Genomic DNA, 6,097 nt, shown 5'->3' on the forward strand with positions numbered 1-6,097 from the left:
AGAAAGAAGAAGAAAAGGTAAAGATAAAAATTATGAACAAAGTGATAACAAATACATATCTATCAACAAGTGAATCTAAAAATCAAGTGAATGAAAAACCTGAAGAACAGAATGAACTGTTGATTATAATAGAATCAGGGACATAGAAAGGGAATGGACTGACTATTCTTGGGGGGGTAGGGGGGAAGGAGTGTGGGGGATGCGGGAAGACACTGGACAAAAATCGTACACCTATGAATGAGGACAGTGGGGGGGTAAGGGCAGAGGGTTGGGTGGGAACAAGGTGGAGGGGAGCTATGGGGGGAAAAAGAGGAACAACTGTAATAATCTGAACAATAAAGATCTAATTTTAAAAAATAAAATAACCACACACACACACAAAAATGTAGATCAATCTGCTTCTTAAAGTAGGATTTCCAGCCCTGGCCGAGTAGATTGGTAAGGGTGTCGTCCAGATACGCCAAGATTGTGGGTTCAATCCCCAGACAGGGCACATTCAAGAATCAACCACACTAGCTGGTTTGGCTCAGTGGATAGAGCATCAGCCTGCAGACAGAAGGGTCCCGGTTCGATTCAGGTCAAGAGCATATGCCCAGGTTGTGACCTCAATCCCCAACAGGGGGTGTGCAGGAGGCAGCTAGTCAATGATTCTCATCATTGATGTTTCTATCTCTCTCTCCCTCTCCCTTCCCCTCTGAAATCAGTAAACATATATTTTTTTAAAAAGCATCAACCAATAAATGCATCTCTCTTTCTCTTCCTCCCCTCCGCCCCCCACCCCATTGCTTCCTCTTGCTCTAAAAATAAACAAATAAAAATTGTTTTCTAAAGTAGGCCTTCCACATAGGCTAATTGCAGAAATCAAGGCCCAGTCAGGGCACATACAAGAATCAACCATGAATGCATAAATAAGTGGAACAATAAATTGATCTTTCTCTCCCTGCCTCTCTCTCCCATCAATAATTTTATTGAGAAAAAAAAAGAAAAGAAAAGAAACCTGCCCCAGTGGTCACAATGGTATGTGGTGGAAGTAGCACCTAAAGCCAGGCTGTCATCACCTGAACTTGTGCAGCCATGCCATAAAGACCAAAAAGCTGTACCTCTTCATAGTAATTCTAATTCCCACAAGTTCAAACTACAGGAAAGCATTTCATTAAGTTGTTAAAGAATGATTAGAAAACAATAATTTGAAGGTTTTAACAGATGCATATCTATAAATATCCACAAAAGATTGATTTCATCGGCCTTATTAGAATAATAAACAGAAGATAATCTCTTTATCACTTAAGCTCTAGAAATTCTCTTCCATACTTACCACTTGACACTTTTTTGTTTTTAATACCTACTTAAATATATATATTATCTTCCAAACCAAGTTTACTCAATTTGTCCTGTCATTTAAGATATGTATGTTTTAACACTTCATTGGCCTACCCCTACATTAAGGAAGAGAAATGGCTGTGGTGATGATAACCCCAAGAATCCTATGGAAGGAACGTGTGGTCAGGAAGGCAGATCCTGCAATTACGAGGCTAAGACCCTGACACTGTTGTTCATATTTGAACCTTTGCTTTCTCCAGGTCATGCTAGTGCCCCTTAAATTCTGCAAAATAGGAATCAGGTCTTCCAGTCCAAAAAAGATGACTACTGTACACAGAGGTAGAAGGGAGAATTTTGCTTTTAAAGATAATATGATAAGGGCTTTTTCAATAAAAGACACACAAGGCAAAGAGCACAGGAGAGGGAGTCTTGGGTTCCCTTTCTGACCCCACACTCCAGCAATGTGACCTTAGACAAGTCCCTTGCCCTCCAGTCTCCCAACTGTTCTAGCGGGTGGGGGGTATAAAATGGCTTAACACATGAAACTGCTTAGCCCAATACCCAATCCATAGGACACACTTAATAAATGTCAGAGAAATGTCAGTAGTTACCTAGGAGAAGTAACGGTGGGGGTGGAGGTGGAGTGTCTTCTGAGCAAGACAAAATTACAAATGCCAATCTGACCCTCTGGACTGAAGTTTAAATGGGACATTCAAAAGACCAACAGTAATCATTCATAGAAATATTGTTAATCCACAGAGTTGTCTTATAACTTCATATGTTTCAATACTTTTTGAGAAACATTTGAAAGTCATAATTCTACAGAATAAGGCTTTCTTTCATACATCAAAAGGTGTAACGTTTTTTAAATTACAATATACTATTGATATGGGCTTTTTTTCCCCTTCAGATAATGTTTCTATCAAAAAGTTGTACCATCAACATAAGTGTAGTTGTAATTTAAGGACAACAATTACAGGAAATGAAAAATCCCTTAAGCTCTCATAAATAGCTTATAAATTATTTGCAAATTTTTAAAAGTTTTTAAAATTCTCTAAATGATGATTTAGTCTATTCACACAAAAAAAATCTACCACCAATTATTCTCTTTACATTATCTATAATAATAAAAGCATAATATGCTAATTAGACTGGACGTCCTTCTGGACAACATTCTGGACGAAGCCAGGGCTGGGAGGGAAGCCTGGTCCCGGGTGATGGAGAGAAGCCGGTGCAGGCAGCTGGGGGAAGAAAGGCCTACTCGTGCACGAATTTCGTGCATTGGGCCTCTAGTTTCTAATAAGTTAGAAAATCTCTCCCTCTCTGAATGCTGACAGACTTTAGTTAAGACCATAGTTTTACTTTGTGCATATGTGTGGCATGGTTTCATTTTTTTAAGGAAAAGTGAGCTAGAATAAAATAATTTAGTTTTCCAGGAAATCTGAGTCAACTGCTGGGCATGCTTGGGGACAGGAGATGCTAATAAAATCAGGTCAGTTCATTGAAGCTGCTGTGGTTGCAATGTGGAGAGATGGCGAAGCAATAATCCTATTGCAAGAAGGAATTAGGGGGTATTAGTACATGCATCCCACTTCGCCATAAGCTGAGAACTGCACTGACCATTTGCTCAGAAGACCTGTTGAAGTGCCACAGGAGGAGGATGCTGCGGCACCACGTAACATTCCCGAATGGAATCTTTACAAATTCTTAACATCCTCCCTGGAAAACGTCCACAGGATCTCACTCACGGTGTGCTCCTAGTTGTGTTTTGTTTTGTTTTCAACACAAACATCCTTCCTAAGAAACCTATAACCCCCTACCACCCAAAACTATTACATGGCATCAGATGATCAATCTTGCCCACCGAATAAAACTCAGAAAGGGAATTCAAACGCCCGATGTACCACACTTCCTTACCTGACGCCGATCAGGTGGGTCCTGCCCCACCTTGCCTGGAACTCTCTCCGCAGAACGCCTGCCAGGGTCCCAGGGCTGGAACGAGAGAGTAAGAGCTGGGGGTGCAGAGAAGAGCAACCCTGACTTCACTACTCCCTCTCGTTCTCCTCCTCCAACTTGTCCCACGTCCCGGGCAAGGGGACAGCCTCGCCAGGTAGCACCACCAGTTCCAGAGTTGGAGGAATCACCCCAAGAAGCTCCTCTGCATCCCTTCTCTGTCACCCCCGGACACGAGCAGGGGAAACGGCATCAGTCCCTTGGGAGAGATCAGGCAGGCAAGAACGGCACGTCCTGCTGATCGCACAGAGGAGGAAAGGATGAAGGCAGTGAGCGAGGTGTAGCAGGAAAAGGACAGCAGCAGCGGAAGGGACACCTCCCCACCGGTGCCTAACTCCAAACCATCTTCGACCAGTTGTCATAGCGCTTTACAACGAACGCTACTGCGCAAGTCCGAGGGCAGAGCCCCGAGGCCTTCTGGGGGCTGTAGTCCAGAGGGGCTGAGGCCGAGGAGGGCGGAAATAGGGATGTTAGGCGGAGCTTGGCATCAGATTTCTACTGGGCGGGGCTGGCAGGAACCCAGGCTCCGGCTCAGCTCATCTGGACCCGCCCCGGCGCTTGTGGGTGGGGCTTCCTGCGGGGGCGGGGCGACCCGGCTTCCACTCGGGGATTCGGGTTCACAGTATCAAAGCCTCGGGGGCGACTTCACCTTTTCCAGCCCACGAGGCTAGGTCGGTGGACTGGGCCGCTGGCGGGGAAGCGGGGCCGGCTCAGTACATACTCACCGTGAAGACCCCGAGGGTGGAAGACCAAGACCTTTGAGGCTGCGGGGCAAGGTGTCTGGGTGTTTTATTTTTTTCCTCCTGGAAAAAGTTATTTGTACATGGCTCCTCGTTACATGTGATAAATATTCTCTTTAGCATATACGTTGGACTGGATTTCCTGGTATCTAGGTATGCAAATGTTCAACTTTATCATTGAACATAACGGTAATACCCAATTTTCAAACTTTTTATGGGCTGTCAACAGACTGTCCTTGGTGCCAATTCAACACCAACAGGAATCCCCTAACTGGGGTGTGATGACGAGGAAACTCGGGGCAAACAGTTGGGCTGTGATAGAGCTCAGCGATGGAACAGCTCAGTGGCGCTACAACTGCACTCTGAAGCCCACAGCTGTGGCGCAGAGGCAGCCCTGGGAGATGCCCAGTGGCATGTCTTCAGCTCCAGCTCAGGGAATGCAGCCCCCAGTGGAAAGGGAACGAGCGTTTCCCAATTCAGAGGGGAGCTGGCTTATAAAGAAGTCCTCTCCCTGGTCCCTGATTGGTCCATCCTCATGCAAATAAGAACTCCGGGGTCTCGCAGTTGGATTTGTCCAAAAAGTAGTATTGTTCACATTGGTCCAAATACAGCTCTGATTGGACAGGGAAATTCTCAGTCTTATCGGCTGAAGCAAGATTCCAGGAACTCCTTTATACAGGCTGGCTCAAGTGCAGGAGGTAGGTCAGCGCTGGAGGCAGGTTCAGCCTAGGCTGCTCCCCGAAGCTGGCTTGCCTGAGAGGTCCTGTTAGAAATAACTGCTAGGCTGGTTTTTTCTGTAGTTTTCTTATTATTTTTTAACCCAATTAGCCAACAGGAGTCCTTTCTTGGTAGGTGACTTCATTGTTAGGGCCCACACATCTTTGCTTTCAAAGTCAGAGTAGGTATATAGCCTGTCATACCAACTTTGAAACTTTTGTTCTTGCTTTTTTCACTAGACTTAACTTACACTTTAAAGTTCCTGACTTTTACCACCAATTCACATTACCAGTAGAAAAATGTAATTCTAAATTATGGCTTTTCTTAAAGATAAAAGAATTTCATGGAAAGCATTAATTTCTAATACTTTGATATTAAACCATCACAACATTGAATGTAATAAATAAAATGAAAATTACTTGGACCACCAATAATAAAAGCTTAGGCAAAGTACTACTCCTCAATTAAAATTCAAATGACTGAATTAATTCTATTTGAATAAAGTTCATAACATCAGTGAGAAAAAGTCTTTAAAACCACTTGATTTAATTATTATAAAGAGAAAAACATGGCCCAGCCAGCGTGGCTCAGTGGTTGATTGTGGACCTATAAGCTGGGAGGTCACGGTTCGATTCCTGGTCAGGGCACATGCCCAGGTTGAGGGCTCAATCCCCAGTGTAGGGCATGCCAGGGGCAGCTGATCGATGATTCTCTGTCATCACTGATGTTTCTATCTCTCCCTCTCCCTTCCTCTCAGAAATCAATTAAAAAAACATTTTTTTATAAAAAAGGAAAACAAAAAGTATGGAATAATACTGGAAGGAATTTTCACAAAAATATTTATAGGACTATTATTAAGTGGGCCTTCTTCTCCTTAACTATAAAATCAGGATGATTGACCAATGTTACATCAAAAATGGAGATAATATGTAAGGGCAGTAAACAGTACTTAAGTTTTCAAAAATTAAAACAATTCTTATTAAGAGCTTAACTCCATGAGCAGGACATAAAAAGCCCTCAATGTATATTAGCTTTTCATTTTCAGTGCCCAAACCTTGTCTATGTACAATAAACACTATGTTTCGACCAGGGATCGCATACTAGAGAATTCCTATGGAGAACCTTCCTTTCTTCAAAACTGGATGGATCCTGTCACTTGTACCGAGCACCTCCTGCCTAGCCACTGGGAGACGCAAAGACGACCTGCACAGGAGCCCCGGCCTCCAGGTTCAGGACGCGGAGAGGGAAGGCGCCCCACAGGTGAGTCTGCTGGCGGCAGGCAAGGGCGCCCAGGAGCGCAGCCCGAG

At 44.0% G+C, this 6,097-nt stretch overlaps 1 protein-coding gene across 1 annotated transcript in view; it reads right to left on the reverse strand.

Annotated features, from left to right (window-relative positions):
• BBS9 (Bardet-Biedl syndrome 9) overlaps positions 1–3,787 on the reverse strand; it is a 313,602-nt gene extending 309,815 nt beyond the window's left edge. Inside the window, exon 1 of the mRNA XM_015559690.1 lies at positions 3,238–3,787. The gene's annotated coding sequence lies outside the window, so the exon portion shown is untranslated. The remainder of the gene's footprint in view (positions 1–3,237) is intronic.
• Positions 3,788–6,097: the final 2,310 nt, after the last annotated feature.

The sequence above is a fragment of the Myotis davidii genome, unplaced genomic scaffold (genome assembly GCF_000327345.1).
Source record: "Myotis davidii unplaced genomic scaffold, ASM32734v1 scaffold573, whole genome shotgun sequence".
Taxonomy (NCBI): Eukaryota; Metazoa; Chordata; class Mammalia; order Chiroptera; family Vespertilionidae; genus Myotis; species Myotis davidii.